Source organism: Rhipicephalus microplus, chromosome 2 (genome assembly GCF_043290135.1).
Source record: "Rhipicephalus microplus isolate Deutch F79 chromosome 2, USDA_Rmic, whole genome shotgun sequence".
Classification (NCBI taxonomy): Eukaryota; Metazoa; Arthropoda; class Arachnida; order Ixodida; family Ixodidae; genus Rhipicephalus; species Rhipicephalus microplus.
Genome location: NC_134701.1, coordinates 225,832,595 through 225,852,356, shown reverse-complemented (window position 1 = coordinate 225,852,356; position 19,762 = coordinate 225,832,595). Strand labels below are relative to the sequence as shown.

At 49.5% G+C, this 19,762-nt stretch overlaps 1 protein-coding gene and 1 long non-coding RNA gene across 11 annotated transcripts in view; one reads left to right on the top strand and one right to left on the bottom strand.

The window, feature by feature from the left end:
• The window catches only part of LOC119170364 (plexin-B2), a 162,942-nt gene that overhangs the window by 1,867 nt on the left and 141,313 nt on the right, over positions 1–19,762 (top strand). The window contains exon 2 of one of the 6 annotated variants that reach the window (XM_075876570.1): positions 515–811. The exons of 4 other annotated variants lie outside the window; for them this stretch is intronic. The gene's annotated coding sequence lies outside the window, so the exon portion shown is untranslated. Of the gene's footprint in view, positions 1–514; positions 845–19,762 lie in introns of all 6 variants that reach the window. One more of the 6 variants, XM_075876564.1, reaches the window with a different exon arrangement.
• LOC142775231 (uncharacterized) lies at positions 8,143–19,190 on the bottom strand. 5 transcript variants are annotated; one of them, XR_012886709.1, is made up of 9 exons: positions 18,652–19,190; positions 17,515–18,570; positions 16,758–17,431; positions 15,241–16,675; positions 14,099–15,157; positions 13,338–14,015; positions 12,201–13,256; positions 9,152–12,117; positions 8,143–9,087 (listed from the first exon to the last, which is right to left on the bottom strand). It is a non-coding gene; the product is annotated as an uncharacterized LOC142775231 (long non-coding RNA). The 5 variants fall into 5 exon arrangements; XR_012886710.1 differs by having other exon boundaries at positions 9,049–9,846; positions 9,928–12,117; XR_012886708.1 differs by having other exon boundaries at positions 9,049–11,738; positions 11,822–12,117.

Below are 19,762 nucleotides of genomic sequence, written 5' to 3'. Positions count from 1 at the left end.
CAATGTAAAAGTAAATGAAACAACATGGGAATACATCTGAGAAATTACTGTATACGGAACCTTACAGCTGCATATGACAGCACTCAGCACTGCACACGGCAAAGCAATTGTTGAATTACATGGCTAGTTAATCAAAAGCAAGCAAAGAATATGTTTACTATCAGAAATAACTAGCCATGTGATGACGTCCGTGCATTCAGTGCAACCTAGGCCAATGCCTCCTGTATTTATTAATGCCAGCCAGATGCGCCTGATCTAGCTGTTCTTCACCCTCTCCTCTATCTCTTTCCTGCTCTCGCCCATCACCTAGCCTTTGCTTGTTGCAGTCATGGAGAAGAGGACCCCTCATACAGTGCCTCACGACGGGAATAATATAAAGTAATTTTTTGTTCAGTTGTGTACAGATCCGTGGGGTGACGTCTTGCATTTCTCGTATTCACAATTTTTGCGGTCTATGGCACTGTTAAAGATACGGTGTTTTAAGATGGCGTGTTGCCGTCGTGTCTCTATGCAGGCAACCAATTGGGAAGCGTTACTGCAATGCTACTGCATGCGCTGACTTGAAGGGCACTGTGATGCAGTGGTGGCACTGCTTCGAGCCGCAAGGAAGGAGCCCGATGGAACAAATCTGACAGACGAATGATATTGGAGTGGGACGCACGTCTATCGCATCTCCAAGGGAAAGTGCTCAGACGCTTGGGTGACACGAGCAGCGGTACCTAAGTTCTAGGGGCTTTAGCGGTACATTTCATGTCGCGCTGCATCACGAACACACTCTGAATGAAGACTGATTGACAGCTCCCATTGAGAAGTACGTGTTTGCACTGGCATTGAAAAAAATAAGGTAGGTGTTGCCTAGGCATATGTCACTTGAAAAAATACGTGCTGTCACACTTTATGGGCAGATTCGTTAGGCTTTCGGTTCCATTGCACTTACTGAAGAATTTGTATACTGTAAGTTCTAATAGTATACAACATGAAATTAGCTAGAGTAAAAGGCTAGGCTTAGCATTTTATTTAGACTGTTTCTTTTTTAACTTGCATTCATGGCAAAGAAGGGGCGCTGATATAATAGTGTCATGACGACAAAACAGAGAGAGGTCTTGCTGCAAAGACTGAGACACCATAAGCAGGTCGGTCTTTTTAATAGAACGCGCGAGTTTTTCTTTTTCGTCCATTTCATAGTCCTGCATGGCACATGCACTACTGCCATCGTCTTTCTTGAGCAAGCACGTGACATCTGCCTCCCTCCGAAAGAGGCATCGTCCCGATGCACAACTTCGGCGCTCTACCAGGCGTATGAAGTGGTCACGCCAACACGGTAACCGGGAGCTAATTAACTCGATAAATATGGTTTAATACGCACGACGTGCACGACTTCGGGTAAATGCTTTTGGCGCTTGGAACTACAGTCAGTGTCAGGAACAACTTCGTAGTTCACGTCGTTCAAACGTCGCGTGATGCTGTATGGGCCAAAGTACCGTCTGAACAGTTTTTCAGACAGTCCACGTCGACGTATCGAAATCTAGACCCAGACCTTGTCGCCTGGTGTGTAGCTAATGAACTTGTGTCGGGGGTCGTACCATTGCGCATCTTGATGCTGTTGACGACAGATGCGCACACGCGCGAGCTGTCTGGCTTCCTCGGCGCACTGAGTGAATTCTCCGGCGTCTACATAGATGTCATCACACTCTTGCGGCAACATGGCGTCCAACGTTGTCGTGACTTCGCGACCATAGATCAGACTGGACGGTGTCATTCCAGTGGTTTCTTGTCGAGTGGTATTATAGGCAAAGGTCACGTACGGCAATATTTGATCCCAGTTTTTATGTTCCGTGTACATGCTGATCATGTCTGTGAGGGTCCTATTGAGGCGCTCCGTCATTCTGTTTGTCTGCGAATGGTATGCAGTTGTCCTCCGGTGAGCTGTACCGCTGAGTCTGAGAACCGACTCCAAAAGCTCTACGGTGAAGTTAGGTCCCTTGTCTGTGATCACTGCTGTCGAAGCGCCATGACGAAGGACAATGTTTTTGACGAAGAACTGAGCGGCTTCTGCTGCTGTGCCGTGCTGCATAGCTTTAGTCTTCGCATAACGGGAGAGATAATCGGTGGCCACAATAATCCATCTGTTCCCTGTTGTGGAAGTTGGAAAGGGACCCAGGAAATTCATTCCAATCTGGGTGAACGGCTTCGCTGGTGCTTCGACTGGATGGACAAGCTGGCTTGCTGGGAGGTGCTTTGCATCTTTGGCAGTCGTGCAAGTTCGCACGTGATGGTTAACAGCGGCAGGTAACTTTGGCCAGTAGTACTTGTATCGTAGTCGGCACAATGTTCGGGTGTAGCCTAGATGACCAGAAGTTGCTTCATCATGGCACGCTTCCATAATTTCTTTTCGAAGAGAGGCAGGCATGACGAGCAAGTTCGGGGTGCCGGTTGGGGAGAAGTTTTTCTTATAGAAAACATCATTTCGCAAGCAAAAAGGTGGCAGTCCTCTAGCAAATAACCGCCACACGTCTTTACGTCGTCCTTTTAAGTATTCAATGAGTGGTAACACCTCGCGATCACTGCGCTGCTCTCGTGCAATAGTAGCCGTGTTGACAACTCCCAAAAATGCCGTGTCAATGTTTTCGTCATCATGAGTGACAGTCTCCACTGGCGACCGTGAGAGACAGTTGGCGTCGATGTGCCTCTTCCCAGATTTATAGATGATGGTCATGTCGAACTCTTGAAGCCTTAGGATCCATCGCGCCAAATGGCCAGATGGATCTTTAAGGTTGGTGAGCCAGCACAAAGAGTGACGGTCGCTAACAATCTTAAAGGAATGGCCGTACAAATATAGACGAAATTTGATGACCACCCACACCATGGCGAGACACTCCTTCTCGGTAGTCGAGTTCTCCTCCATGCGAGAGAAAGTTCTGCTGGCGTAGGCTATTACTTTTTCACAGCCATCTTGCCACTGCACCAAAAGGGCACCCAGACCTACATTGCTGGCTTCAGTGTGAAGTGCTGTAGGGGCTTCCTGGTCGAAGTGCGCAAGGACTGCAGGTGTTTGCAGGCGTTGTCGTAGTTCATTGAATGCCATTTGCTCTTGTTCACCCCAAAAGAAGGGGACGTCCTCACGTGTGATTCACTGGCGCTGCGATAGACGAAAAGTCCTCGATAAATCAGCGGTAATAGGTGCACAACCCTAAGAAGCGTCTCACGGCCTTTTTGTCGTGTGGTGCAGGAAATCGTGCTACAGCGTCTATTTTAGCCTGGTCAGGTCGAACACCCTCTTGACTGACGACGTGGCCTAGGAAGTTGAGTTCGCTGAAACCAAAATGACATTTTCCCGGTTTTAAAGTAAGGCCGGCCGAACGTATGGCTAGGAGGACTGTGAATAAACGGCTGAGATGCCCCTCGAATGTTGCTGACAATACAATAACATCGTCCAGATAGACCAAGAATGTTTGCCACTTCAGGCCTGATAGTACAATGTCCATGAGGCGCTGCAAAGAGGCAGGCGCCGAGCACAACTCAAAAGGAAGCACCTTAAGTTCGTAAAGGCCATCGGGCGTCACAAAGGCCGTTTTCTCACAATTTCCCTCGCCGACTTCTATCTGCCAGTAGCCACATCGGAGGTCCATTGAAGAGAAATAACGCGCATGACGCAGCCGATCGAGCGAATCATCTACGCGAGGCAGTGGATAGACGTCTTTCTTCGCGACTTGGTTGAACTTGCGATAATCAATACAGAAGCGCAAGCTGCCGTCTTTTTTCTTGACCAAAACCACGGGGGACGCCCAAGGACTTTTCGAAGTTTGTATGACGTCATCCGCTAGCATCTTCCGTACTTGCTTCTGAATCTCCCCGCGTTCTTTCGGAGCCACACAATAGGGGTTCTGCCGAATCGGTCGCGCGTTCTCTTCAGTAATGATCCAGTGCTTGGTCAATGGTGTTTGCGGCACCTTTGACGTACACGAAAAGCAGTTTTCGAATTCGTGTATAAGTTCAAGCAGGCGCTTCCCATCAGACGACGGTAGCGTGGAGCAGATGTCCATTGGCAAAGTTGTCGAGGCAGGACAGTCGCGTCATCTGGTTGCAAAGCAAAACAATCCTTGGCTTGGTCTACATCGTCGTAGTAGGCAATTGCGGTACCCTTCTGGATTTGACGGCGCTCGTTGCTGAAGTTTGTGAGGAGCACTTTTGCCTGTCCACCAGTAAGCGCCAGGATGCTTCTCGGGATGGAAATGCCTTGCGTGAGCAAAAGAGCGACTATGTGCTCCGCTATCACATCTTTACAGCAAGGCAACTTACCGGACACTGACACAAAGCAGCAGAATCTCGGTGAGAGTGTCACATCGTCGGCTATTCCCAAACGGCTGCGTGGTTCGTGGCTGCTGTTGTTGGCATATGGATGTGCGCAAAATGTCACCATACGTTGAGGGATGTTGATAACAGCGCCATAATCTTGAAAAAAATCCATGCCCAAAATTAGCTCTTTGCAAATAGGTCGACAATCGTCCATGCGCTAAAGTCAGTTCGGCGAACTGGTGGTCGTCTCGTAGAATCTCATTGCCATTAAGGTACGGCAGTGGGTTGTGGCTGGAAGGGTGCGCCACAAATGACGGTGGAGGACAACGAACCACATCATCGTAGCTCGCTGGATGTGGCTCAGGACTTGGCGCGGGTGGTGTAACGGCTTGCCTCAACTCCTGGCGGACGATTTCGGCAACAGATGCGGCAGGCGGTCGGTCTTTTTAATAGAATGCGTAAGCGAGTTCTTCTTTTTCGTCCATTTCATAGTCCTGCATGGCACATGCACAACTGTCATCGTCTTTCTTGAGCAAGCACGTGACAATAGTGTAGTATTTCACTGTGGTACAGCAGCAAAATCTGCACATGTACATGTACTGGCAATGTCACAGTATAGGCACATGTACTGTGCAATGTCAGTACAGGTCAAAGAACGCTAGATGGTTGAAATTTTTGGAGCCCTACACTACGGCATCGCTCATAATCATATTGTGGTTTTGGGACATGGTACCTTAGATATTATTATTATTATAAAGTTGTACTTCGTTAGAATAAACAAAGTAAATTACATGTTATTGTCATGGGATGAGCATGTGGGAAAGAAAATAGATCTGAAATGGCTCATGCCAACATGGCTGGCCACAAGGGCCGTAGTTTGAATGAATGACTATCGGCAGTAGTTTGAGCAGATATGTACATGTATATCAAAATCATGAGACTCCCCTCCTTCCCATGTGTGTGCTTGTGAAGAGAGTAAGTAAAAGTAACCGCAGTAAAATACACTAAACGACAGGTACAGTGGCCGTTTGGAGCATCGGCCTCTTGTCGCATCATTGAATGGACTACTCTTTAAAAACGCATCATTACAACGACCCGCTCTATCGGAGCAGACACCGTTAATCACTGTTAAGCGTAGATAGCGTCGTCCTCATCAGGGCGAAGTGCTGTTCACAAGTCAATGACGACTCCGCTTACAATATGGAATTGGAGGTATACGAAAGCAGTTATATACAAAACTAATATAAATGTTTTACCTCTGCACGGTCGACTAAGCCAGCACAGCGATTTGTGGGAGCAGAGCACGCAATTCGATTTCTTTCTTCCCACAAAGGTTACATTTTTGCAGTCGGGTTGCTACTATAGGTAGAGCTACAGTGTACTAGAATAGGGGCAGTGTGCTCACTGCCCTATCCTTGCGGCGCTCCGCCGTAGCGCACTCTGTGTCGACTTCCACGATGCCCACCAGGAGCGCTGACGCTTGACGCACCTGAAAAACTTCTCTTGGTTCGTGTTGGCGGACGGGGCTGGTTCGCTCAGTTCGGTTCGATCGGTTCGATTGGATCAATGTGGGTACCCTGTGTGCGTGTTCTGTGCTTTATGCTTGGATCATTGTGTAGTATGTGTTCGTGAAGATGCCTAACCGCCGTCGAAATTACTATTTTGCGCCCGGTTGTCGAACTGGGTACAGTCGTGTGCAGGATGCACCACAGGCGTCTTTGTTCAGCGTCCCGCGTGATGAAGAACGGCGGAAGGAGTGGGAAAAAAATCTCCACCGTGCAGATAAGAAACTGGATAAGTTTTCTGCGGTCTGTGAACTGCATTTCGAACCGAGGTTCGTTATCAAGGAGTTCGTTCACCATATAGATGGCAAAGAGGTACGCATTCCTCGTGATAAACCGATGCTGTCGGAAAACGCCGTCCCCACGATTCTTCGAAATTTGCCGCAGTACCTCACGAAGAAGATGCCAAAACCGAGAGCTAAAAGGAAGATGTGCGAAAATGACCATGCAGCTGCAAAGAAAAAGAGCCGAAGTGCTCTCGAGACTGACTGCACTGAATTTCCACAGGCTGCTGTTGGTGATTCAGGGGAGGACTGCGACTTGACACACGATGACGTTCCAGCGGAGCCCGAGCATTGCTTGTCGTTTTGTTATTGTTTAAAGACTCCTTCTAAGTACTGGAGTATGCATCACCATCCTGACCTTAATGGAGTGATGTATTGCTCGTCGACTTACCTTGAAGAAGGCGTTGTCACGTCCGAAAAAGTTGTGTTGTTTCTCTGCGATAAACCGCCCGATGGCTACTGCAAGGTGTTTGTGAGGGGGCGGCTGATTGAGGAGCGCATCATTAAATGTCAGGAAGAAGCGGAAAGCGTGCTGGAAAGCGTGGAAGCTACCGAACTCTGTATTGGTGCTCTGAATGCCAAAGATTATGACACCTGCTTTTTAACAGCAGGACTCCAGAAGCAGCTCAAAATCAAGCATGCGACGTATTTCAGCATCAACTGCAGCGGCAAAGTAACAACCAAAGGTGGGTAACGAGTCACCCGATTTTCACTTGACTGAAGTAGTGCAGTTCTTTGTTACATAATTTATTACTTGCTGGCGCATTCTGGCGCCTATAAGTACTGGCAGTGCTTTCTTGTTCACGTCCCAGTCAGACCTAAAGTCTCGAAGCAGCGATGCTAGAATGTTAAACGTCGTGCGTGGTTGTCATGGTGGTTTAAGTTTGGGTTTAGGGCGCGCATTCCTGCAGCAGGCACGTAATCAAGTAAACCCGGCGTGGAGGCTGTCTAAGGCGTTGTACTGTTGAACCCAAGGACGTGTGTTCGATCCTAGCCGCGGTGGCTGTTCTCCTGGCGGAGGAGAAAAACGAAACAAGCCGTGTGTCGGCATTTCGGCTGACGTTAAAAATTCTAAAGGAATCTAAATTAGCCTGCAGCCCTCCGTTATGGCGCACCTCATAGCGGAAGTGTGGCTTCGGCCCGTTAAACTCCAAAATTTTAATTCTGACATTGCGAAAAAAAAAAGTGCGTAGTGTTTTTCGCACCTCGGAACCGCAGTCGACATGACCGCTGCATTAGCGAAGCCACTTTGAACATTTAAACGGCAGGAAAATAATACGATGTCAGTTGCATCACGCCCTGCACACTGATAAGATACCCCAAAAGAAGTTTCGTGCATTGCATGTCGCGAACGTTGCATAATTTCTGGCATTTCAACAATTGCGCTGTGGCTCTCTACTTCGGCACGCAAAGGAGTTTCAGGTGACGCTGCGAACCGCGCCGCCTCTCGGCGTCGACACGAAGTGAGTCACTCACCGCCGCCTGTGAGCACACTGCCCCTATTCTAGTACACTGTAGGTAGAGCATATGATAATCATTAGTTATAGCTGAAAAAGAGCATTTTATTACCTTTTCACGCAGTTGCCCACTGACGTAAACAACTTATGCTTGCAGTTAAAATCGCTAAGCCTGAAAAAGTTAAGCTATCCAGAATATTTAAATTTAATATAATGGCATGTAACGTGGATTGTTTCTACTTAACATTGGCATATTTCATGGTCATGCTATTTGTTCAAAACTCTCTGGCAGTGCATCATTAATGTTCTGCAAGTTTTTCATGTCGGCATGTTTATTGCGATTCACTGCCACAATGAACACACAGGCAAAGGGCACCTTAGACTGCGTCATTACAGTTTTTATCTCAGCTCTCCATGGTTCCAACGCTCGCTGTGAAAATAGACAGAACTTGAATTATCAGTGTTGAACATACTTTATTCTAAGACAGCGTCATGCATGCACAAAACCATGTGACAGCTTTTATTCGTTTGGCTCTAAAAAAAACATTCCATGATAGCTGTCTCGTGCTGTTGAAAAGAGGCGCTTCAATGTCCTTTTTGTTTCCGCGTCTCGCCATTTACTGGGCATCTTGCGGTCACAGGAGCTACAACAGAATGAGCGGCTGGTGAACGGAAGGGCCCAGTCTACTTGAGCGCCGTTGAACGAGACCGCTGTCAAAAATGAGCACGCAGGTATGACGGCTATAGTTGTTTTCGAGCCGCAAGGGACATTGCTCAACGTGACCAGTCATGAGGGAGCTTCAATGTTGTGTTGGGAAGAAGCTGCTCGACTCTCCAGTTGCTGCCAGAACCCATGGACTTGCATTTCGCCGCTCCTTCTGGTTGTTTATTCCAAATGCTCACGGCCCGATGAACCACCGACCGCACAACACAACCACGATCACTCGCACACTACACGTCACCACACGCGCACTACACTTGTCTGCACCCTTGTAGATGCCGTAGCTCTGGACGCCTTCATGACGTTATCCAACTCTCGTATCAGAGGCCATCTTTGTTACTCCCATGGGTGCCCTGGGAGAAGGTGCTATTCTGCCTTGATGCCCTGCTGGGAAAAGAAAAATAATGTGAGTCGCACCAGTAATGAACATGTACAAAGTTGCCCTCATCGCTGCCTTAATGTCCTATCTTTAAGGCAAAAGCTATGTTGTTTATTCCATGGGCGTGCCCGATAGAGGCGCTGGCCTACTGTCGCTCCTTCTGGTTAGTTAATACAAATGCTTGCTGCCGTAATGAAGCACCGACCTCACCACAGAACCGCGATCACTCGCGCACAACACACCACCACACATGCACTGCACTTCACTGCGCACTTGTAGATGCCATAACTCTGGACGTCTTAGTGACGTTATCCAACCTTGGTAGCAAAGGCAATCTTGGTTACTCCCATGGACGCCCTGGGAAAAGCCGCTTATCTACCTTGATGCCCTGTAAGGAAAAGAAAAATGACGCGAGTCGTACTAGAATGGAACATGTACCAACTCTACCTCACCGTCGCCTTACTATCCTACATGAAAGGCGAAAGCTGCGTTGCTCATTCCTCGAGACCACCCGGTAGAGGTGCTGGCCTGCTGTCTCTCCTCTGGTTGGTTAAATCCAAATGCTTGCTGCCGCCATGAAGCACCGACCGCACCACAGAACCGCGATCACTTGCGCACAACACACCACCACACACGCACTGCACTTCACTGCACGCTTATAGATGCTGTAGCTCTCGACGTCTTCGTGACGTTATCTAACCATGGTAACAGAGGCCATCTTGGTTACCCTCATGGATACTGGAAGAAGGTGCTATCCTACCTTGATGCCCTGTAGGGAAAAGAATAATGATGTGAGAAGTACCTGGAATGAATATGTACCAAGTTGCCCTCATCGCCGCCTTAATGTCCTATCTTTAAGGCTAAAGTCATGTTGCTTATTTCTTGGGCACTACCAGTAGAGGCACTGACGAGCCGTCGTTCCATCTAGTTGGTTAATCTAAATTCTTGCCGCCATCGTGAAGCACTGCACCGCACAACCGAGATCACTCGCGCACAACACAACACCACACACGCACTGCACTTCACCTCACACTTGTAGATGATGTAGCTCTGGAGTCTTCAACACGTTATCCAAAGCTGGTGGCAGAGGCCATGTTTGTTACTCCTCTGGGCACCCCAGGAGAAGGTTCTATCCTACCTTGATGCCCTGCAGGGAAAAGAAAAATCATGTGTCGTGCCAGGAATGAACATGTGCCAAGTTGCCCTCATTGCCGCCTTAATGTTCTACCTTTAAGGCAAAAGCCATGTTCCTTATTCCATGGGCCCGCCCAGTAGTCGCTGGCCTGCTGTCTCTCCTCTGGTTGGGTAAATCCAATGCTTGCTGCTGCCATGAAGCACCGACCGCACCACAAAACCGCGATCACTCGCGCACAACACACCACCACACACGCACTGCACTTCACTGCATGCTTGTAGATGCTGTAGCTCTCGACGTCTTCTTGACGTTATCCAACCCTGGTGGCAGAGGCCATGTTGGTTACTCCTGTGAGCACCCCAGGAGAAGGTGCTATCCTACCTTGATGCCCTGCAGGGAAAAGAAAAATCATGTGAGTCGTGCCAGGAATGAACACGTACCAAGTTGTCCTCATCGCCGCCTTATTCTTCTACCTTTAAGGCAAAAGCCATGTTGCTCATTCCATGGGCCCGCCCAGTAGTCGCTGGCCTGCTGTGTCTCCTCTGGTTGGTTAAATCCAAATGGTTGCTGCCGCCATTAAGCACCGACCGCACCACAAAAATGCGATCACTCGCGCACAACACACCACCACACACGCACTGCACTTCACTGCACGCTTGTAGATTCTTTAGCTCTTGACGTCTTCGTGACGTTATCCAACCCGGGTAACAGAGGCCATCTTGGTTACTCTCATGGATGCTGGGAGAAGGTGCTATCCTACGTTGATGCCCTGTAGGGAAAAAATAATGATGTGAGTCGTACCTGAAATGAATACGTACCAAGTTGCCCTCACCACCGCCTTAATGTCCTACCTTTAAGGCAAAAGCCATGTTGCTTATTCCATGGGCCTGCACAGTAGAGTCGCTGGCCTGCTGTCGCTCCTTCTGGTTGGTTGATCTAAATTCTCGCTGCCATCGTGAATCACTGCACCGCACAACCGAATCACTCGCGCACAAGACACTACCACACATGCACTGCACTTCACTGCACATTTGTAGATGCCATAGCCCTGGACGTCTTCGTGACGTTATACAACACTGGTGGCAGAGGCTATGTTGGTTACTCCTGTGGGTGCCCTATGAGAAGGTGCTATCCTACCTTGCTGCCCTGCAGAGAAAAGAAACATCATGTGAGTCGTGCCAGGAATCAACAAGTATCAAGTTGCCCTTATCACCCCCTCAAAGTTTTACCTTTAAGGCAAAAGCCATGTTGCTTATTCCATGGGTCCGCCCAGTAGTCGCTGGCCTGCTGTCTTTCCTCTGGTTAGTTAAATCCAAATGCTTGCTGCCGCCATGAAGCACCACCCGCACCTCAGAACCGCGATCACTCGCGCACAACACACCACCACACACGCACTGCACTTCACTGCACGCTTGTAGATTCTGTAGCTTTCGACATCTTCGTGACGGTATCTAACCCTGGTAGGAGAGGCCATCTTGGTTATTCCCATGGATGCTGCAAGAAGGTGATATCCTGACTTGATGCCCTGTAGGGAAAAGAATAATGACGTGAGTCATAACAGGAATGAATACATACCAAGTTGCCCTCATCACCGCCTTAATGTCAAACTTTTAAGGCATAAGCCATGTTGTTTATTCCATGGGCCCGCCCAGTAGAGTCGCTGGCCTGCCCTCGCTCTTTCTGGTTGATTATTCTAAATTTTTGCCGCCATCGTGAAGCACCGCACCACGGAACCACGATCACTCGCGCAGAACACACCACCACACACGCACTGCACTTCATCTCACACTTGTAGATGATGTAGCTGTGGAAGTCTTCATGACGTTATCCAAAGCTGGTGGCAGCGGCCATGTTGGTTACTCCTGTGGGCACCCCAGGAGAAGGCGCTATCCTACCTTGCTGGCCTGCAGGGAAAAGAAGAATCATGATAGTCGTGCCAGGAATGAACACGTACCAAGTTGCCCTCATCGCTGCCTTACTGTTCTACCTTTAAGGCAAAAGCCATGTTGATTATTCCATGGGCCCGCCCAGTAGTCGCCGGCCTGCTGTCTCTCCTCTGGTTGGTTAAATCCAAATGCTTGCTGCCGCCATGAAGCACCGCCCGCACCACAGAACCGCGATCACTCGCGCACAACACACCACCACACACGCACTGCACTTCACTGCACGCTTGTAGATTCTGTAGCTTTCGACATCTTCGTGACGGTATCTAACCCTGGTAGGAGAGGCCATCTTGGTTATTCCCATGGATGCTGCAAGAAGGTGATATCCTGACTTGATGCCCTGTAGGGAAAAGAATAATTTTGTGAGTCATAACAGGAATGAATACGTATCAAGTTGCCCTCATCGTTGCCTTAATGTCCTACCTTTAAGGCAAAAGCCATGTTGTTTATTTCATGGGCCCGCCCAGTAGAGTCGCTGGCCGGCCGTCGTTCCATCTAGTTGGTTAATCTAAATTCTTGCCGCCATCGTGAAGCACTGCACCGCACAACCGAGATCACTCATGCACAACACAACACTACACACACACTGCACTTCACCTCACACTTGTAGATGGTGTAGCTCTGGAAGTCTTCATGACGTGATCCAAAGCTGGTGGCAGAGGCCATGTTGGTTACTCCTGTGGGCACCGAGAAGAAGGCGCTACCCTATCTTGCTGCCCTGCAGGGAAAAGAAGAATCACTTGAGTTGTGCTAGGAATGAACACGTACCAAGTTGCCCTCATCGCTGCCTTAATGTCCTACCTCTAAGGCGAAAGCCTTGTTGCTTATTATATGGGCGCACCCGTTAAAGGTGCTGGCCTGCTGTCGCTCCTCTGATTCGTTAATCGAAATGCTTGCTGTCGCCGTAAAGTTCCGAGTGCACCACACAACCGTGATCACCGAGCACAACACACCACCACATATGCGCTGCCATTTCCTGCTTGCTTGTAGATGCCATAGCTTTTGACGTCTCCTTTACGTTATCCAACCCTGGTGGCAGAGGCCATGTTGGTTACTCCTGTGGGCACCCCAGGAGAAGGTGCTATCCTACCTTGATGCCCTAGAGAGAAAAGAAAAATCATGTGAGTCGTGCCACGAATGAACACGTACCAAGTTGTCCTCATTGCCGCCTTATTGTTCTACCTTTAAGGCAAAAGCCATGTTGCTTATTCCCATGGGCCTGCCCAGTAGTCGCTGGCCTGCTGTGTCTCCTCTGGTTGGTTAAATCCAAATGGTTGCTGCCACCATGAAGCACCAAGCGCACCACAAAAATGCGATCACTCGTGCACAACACACCACCACACACGTATTGCACTTCACTGCACGCTTGTAGATGCTGTAGCTCTCGACGTCTTCGTGACGTTATCCAACCCTGGTATCAGAGGCTATCTTGGTTACTCTCATAGGTGCTGGAAGAGGGTGCTATCCTACATTGATGCCCTGTAGGAAAAAGAATATTATGTGAGTCGTGCCTGGAATGAATTCGTACCAAGTTGCCCTCATCGCTGCTCAATGTCCTACCTTTAAGGCAAAAGCCAAATTGCTTATTCCATGGGCCTGCCCAGTAGAGTCGCTGGCCTGCCCTCGCTCCTTCTGGTTGGTTAATCTAAATTCTCGCCGGCATCTTAAAGCACCGCACCACGCAACCGCAATCACTCGCGCACAAAACAACCCACACACGCACTGCACTTCACCTCACACTTGTAGATGATGTAGCTCTGGAAATCTTCTTGACGTTATCCGCAGCTGGTGGCAGAGGCCATGTTGGTTACTCCTGTGGGGGCACCCCAGGAGAAGGCGCTATCCTACCTTGCTGCCCTGCAGGGAAAAGAAGAATCATGTGAGTCGTTACAGGAATGAACACGTACCAAGTTGCCGTCATCGCTGCCTTATGTCCTACCTCTAAGGCGAAAGCCTTGTTGCTTATTATATGGGCGCACCCGTTAAAGGTGCTGGCCTGCTGTCGCTCCTCTGATTCGTTAATCCAAATGCTTGCTGCCGCCGTAGAGTTCCGAGCACACCACACAATCGTGATCACTCGAGCATAACACACCAACACACACGCACTGCAATTTCCTGCACGCTTGTAGATGCCATAGCTCTGGACGTCTTCGTGACGTTATCCAACACTCGTGGCAGAGGCTATGTTGGTTACTCCTGTTGGTTCCCTAGGAGAAGGTGCTATCCTACTTTGCTGCCCTGCAGAGAAAAGAAAAATCATGTGAGTCTTGCCAGGAATGAACACGTACCAAGTTGCCCTCATCGCTGCCTTAATGTCTTACCTTTAAGGCAAAAACGATGTTGCTTATTCCATGGGCCCGCCCAGTAGAGTCGCTGGCCTGCTGTGTCTCCTCTGGTTGGTTAAATCCAAATGCTTGCTGCCGCAATGAAGCACCGCCCGCACCACAAAACCGCCATCACTCGCGCACAACACACGACCACACACGCACGGCACTTCACTGCACGCTTGTAGATGCTCTGTACCTCTCTACGTCTTCGTGACGTTATCTAAACCTGGTAGCAGAGGCCATCTTGGTTAATGCCGTGGATGCTGGAAGAAGGTGCTATCCTACCTTTGATGCCCTGTAGGGAAAAGAATAATGACGTTAGTCATAACAGGAATGAATACGTACCAAGTTGCCCTCATCGCCGTCTTAATGTCCTATCTTGAAGGCAAAAGCCATGTTGTTTATTCCATGGGCCCGCCCAGTAGAGTCGCTGGCCTGCCCTCGCTCTTTCTGGTTGGTTAATCTAAATTCTCGCTGCCATTGTGAAGCACTGCACCACGCAACAGCGATCACTCGCGCACAACACACCACCACACACGCACTGCACTTCACCTCACACTTGTAGATGATGTAGCTGTGGAAGTCTTCATGACGTTATCCAAAGCTGGTGGCAGCGGCCATGTTGGTTACTCCTGTGGGCACCCCAGGAGAAGGCACTATCCTACCTTGCTGGCCTGCAGGGAAAAGAAACATCATGTGAGTCGTGCCAGGAATCAACAAGTATCAAGTTGCCCTTATCACCCCCTCAAAGTTTTACCTTTAAGGCAAAAGCCATGTTGCTTATTCCATGGGTCCGCCCAGTAGTCGCTGGCCTGCTGTCTTTCCTCTGGTTAGTTAAATCCAAATGCTTGCTGCTGCCATGAAGCACCACCCGCACCTCAGAACCGCGATCACTCGCGCACAACACACCACCACACACGCACTGCACTTCACTGCACGCTTGTAGATTCTGTAGCTTTCGACATCTTCGTGACGGTATCTAACCCTGGTAGGAGAGGCCATCTTGGTTATTCCCATGGATGCTGCAAGAAGGTGATATCCTGACTTGATGCCCTGTAGGGAAAAGAATAATTTTGTGAGTCATAACAGGAATGAATACGTATCAAGTTGCCCTCATCGTTGCCTTAATGTCCTACCTTTAAGGCAAAAGCCATGTTGTTTATTTCATGGGCCCGCCCAGTAGAGTCGCTGGCCGGCCGTCGTTCCATCTAGTTGGTTAATCTAAATTCTTGCCGCCATCGTGAAGCACTGCACCGCACAACCGAGATCACTCATGCACAACACAACACTACACACGCACTGCACTTCACCTCACACTTGTAGATGATGTAGCTCTGGAAGTCTTCATGACGTGATCCAAAGCTGGTGGCAGAGGCCATGTTGGTTACTCCTGTGGGCACCGAAAAGAAGGCGCTACCCTATCTTGCTGCCCTGCGGGGAAAAGAAGAATCACTTGAGTTGTGCTAGGAATGAACACGTACCAAGTTGCCCTCATCGCTGCCTTAATGTCCTACCTCTAAGGCGAAAGCCTTGTTGCTTATTATATGGGCGCACCCGTTAAAGGTGCTGGCCTGCTGTCGCTCCTCTGATTCGTTAATCGAAATGCTTGCTGTCGCCGTAAAGTTCCGAGTGCACCACACAACCGTGATCACCGAGCACAACACACCACCACATATGCGCTGCCATTTCCTGCTTGCTTGTAGATGCCATAGCTTTTGACGTCTCCTTTACGTTATCCAACCCTTGTGGCAGAGGCCATGTTGGTTACTCCTGTGGGCACCCCAGGAGAAGGTGCTATTATACCTTGATGCCCTAGAGAGAAAAGAAAAATCATGTGAGTCGTGCCACGAACGAACACGTACCAAGTTGTCCTCATCGCCGCCTTATTGTTCTACCTTTAAGGCAAAAGCCATGTTGCTTATTCCATGGGCCCGCCCAGTAGTCACTGGCCTGCTGTCTCTCCTCTGGTTGGGTAAATCCAATGCTTGCTGCTGCCATGAAGCACCGACCGCACCACAAAACCGCGATCACTCGCGCACAACACACCACCACACACGCACTGCACTTCACTGCATGCTTGTAGATGCTGTAGCTCTCGACGTCTTCTTGACGTTATCCAACCCTGGTGGCGGAGGCCATGTTGGTTACTCCTGTGAGCACCCCAGGAGAAGGTGCTATCCTACCTTGATGCCCTGCAGGGAAAAGAAAAATCATGTGAGTCGTGCCAGGAATGAACACGTACCAAGTTGTCCTCATCGCCGCCTTATTCTTCTACCTTTAAGGCAAAAGCCATGTTGCTCATTCCATGGGCCCGCCCAGTAGTCGCTGGCCTGTTGTGTGTCCTCTGGTTGGTTAAATCCAAATGGTTGCTGCCGCCATGAAGCACCGACCGCACCACAAAAATGCGATCACTCGCGCACAACACACCACCACACACGCACTGCACTTCACTGCACGCTTGTAGATTCTTTAGCTCTTGACGTCTTCGTGACGTTATCCAACCCGGGTAACAGAGGCCATCTTGGTTACTCTCATGGATGCTGGGAGAAGGTGCTATCCTACGTTGATGCCCTGTAGGGAAAAAATAATGATGTGAGTCGTACCTGAAATGAATACGTACCAAGTTGCCCTCACCACCGCCTTAATGTCCTACCTTTAAGGCAAAAGCCATGTTGCTTATTCCATGGGCCCGCACAGTAGAGTCGCTGGCCTGCTGTCGCTCCTTCTGGTTGGTTGATCTAAATTCTCGCCGCCATCGTGAATCACTGCACCGCACAACCGAATCACTCGCGCACAAGACACTACCACACATGCACTGCACTTCACTGCACATTTGTAGATGCCATAGCCCTGGACGTCTTCGTGACGTTATACAACACTGGTGGCAGAGGCTATGTTGGTTACTCCTGTGGGTGCCCTATGAGAAGGTGCTATCCTACCTTGCTGCCCTGCAGAGAAAAGAAACATCATGTGAGTCGTGCCAGGAATCAACAAGTATCAAGTTGCCCTTATCACCCCCTCAAAGTTTTACCTTTAAGGCAAAAGCCATGTTGCTTATTCCATGGGTCCGCCCAGTAGTCGCTGGCCTGCTGTCTTTCCTCTGGTTAGTTAAATCCAAATGCTTGCTGCCGCCATGAAGCACCACCCGCACCTCAGAACCGCGATCACTCGCGCACAACACACCACCACACACGCACTGCACTTCACTGCATGCTTGTAGATTCTGTAGCTTTCGACATCTTCGTGACGGTATCTAACCCTGGTAGGAGAGGCCATCTTGGTTATTCCCATGGATGCTGCAAGAAGGTGATATCCTGACTTGATGCCCTGTAGGGAAAAGAATAATTTTGTGAGTCATAACAGGAATGAATACGTATCAAGTTGCCCTCATCGTTGCCTTAATGTCCTACCTTTAAGGCAAAAGCCATGTTGTTTATTTCATGGGCCCGCCCAGTAGATTCGCTGGCCGGCCGTCGTTCCATCTAGTTGGTTAATCTAAATTCTTGCCGCCATCGTGAAGCACTGCACCGCACAACCGAGATCACTCATGCACAACACAACACTACACACGCACTGCACTTCACCTCACACTTGTAGATGGTGTAGCTCTGGAAGTCTTCATGACGTGATCGAAAGCTGGTGGCAGAGGCCATGTTGGTTACTCCTGTGGGCACCGAGAAGAAGGCGCTACCCTATCTTGCTGCCCTGCAGGGAAAAGAAGAATCACTTGAGTTGTGCTAGGAATGAACACGTACCAAGTTGCCCTCATCGCTGCCTTAATGTCCTACCTCTAAGGCGAAAGCCTTGTTGCTTATTATATGGGCGCACCCGTTAAAGGTGCTGGCCTGCTGTCGCTCCTCTGATTCGTTAATCGAAATGCTTGCTGTCGCCGTAAAGTTCCGAGTGCACCACACAACCGTGATCACCGAGCACAACACACCACCACATATGCGCTGCCATTTCCTGCTTGCTTGTAGATGCCATAGCTTTTGACGTCTCCTTTACGTTATCCAACCCTGGTGGCAGAGGCCATGTTGGTTACTCCTGTGGGCACCCCAGGAGAAGGTGCTATCCTACCTTGATGCCCTAGAGAGAAAAGAAAAATCATGTGAGTCGTGCCACGAATGAACACGTACCAAGTTGTCCTCATCGCCGCCTTATTGTTCTACCTTTAAGGCAAAAGCCATGTTGCTTATTCCCATGGGCCTGCCCAGTAGTCGCTGGCCTGCTGTGTCTCCTCTGGTTGGTTAAATCCAAATGGTTGCTGCCACCATGAAGCACCAAGCGCACCACAAAAATGCGATCACTCGTGCACAACACACCACCACACACGTATTGCACTTCACTGCACGCTTGTAGATGCTGTAGCTCTCGACGTCTTCGTGACGTTATCCAACCCTGGTATCAGAGGCTATCTTGGTTACTCTCATAGGTGCTGGAAGAGGGTGCTATCCTACATTGATGCCCTGTAGGAAAAAGAATATTATGTGAGTCGTGCCTGGAATGAATTCGTACCAAGTTGCCCTCATCGCTGCTCAATGTCCTACCTTTAAGGCAAAAGCCAAATTGCTTATTCCATGGGCCTGCCCAGTAGAGTCGCTGGCCTGCCCTCGCTCCTTCTGGTTGGTTAATCTAAATTCTCGCCGGCATCTTGAAGCACCGCACCATGCAACCGCAATCACTCGCGCACAAAACAACACCACACACGCACTGCACTTCACCTCACACTTGTAGATGATGTAGCTCTGGAAATCTTCATGACGTTATCCGCAGCTGGTGGCAGAGGCCATGCTGGTTACTCCTGTGGGGGCACCCCAGGAGAAGGCGCTATCCTACCTTGCTGCCCTGCAGGGAAAAGAAGAATCATGTGAGTCGTTACAGGAATGAACACGTACCAAGTTGCCCTCATCGCTGCCTTATGTCCTACCTCTAAGGCGAAAGCCTTGTTGCTTATTATATGGGCGCACCCGTTAAAGGTGCTGGCCTGCTGTCGCTCCTCTGATTCGTTAATCCAAATGCTTGCTGCCGCCGTAAAGTTCCGAGCGCACCACACAATCGTGATCACTCGAGCACAACACACCAACACACACGCACTGCAATTTCCTGCACGCTTGTAGATGCCATAGCTCTGGACGTCTTCGTGACGTTATCCAACACTCGTGGCAGAGGCTATGTTGGTTACTCCTGTTGGTTCCCTAGGAGAAGGTGCTATCCTACTTTGCTGCCCTGCAGAAAAAAGAAAAATCATGTGAGTCTTGCCAGGAATGAACACGTACCAAGTTGCCCTTATCGCTGCCTTAATGTCTTACTTTTAAGGCAAAAACGATGTTGCTTATTCCATGGGCCCGCCCAGTAGAGTCGCTGGCCTGCTGTGTCTCCTCTGGTTGGTTAAATTCAAATGCTTGCTGCCGCAATGAAGCACCGACCGCACCACAAAACCGCCATCACTCGCGCACAACACACGACCACACACGCACGGCACTTCACTGCACGCTTGTAGATGCTCTGTACCTCTCTACGTCTTCATGACGTTATCCAACCCTGGTAGGAGAGGCCATCTTGGTTACTCCCATGGATGCTGGTAGAAGGTGCTATCCTAACTTGATGCCCTGTAGGGAAAAGAATAATGACGTGAGTCATAACAGGAATGAATACATA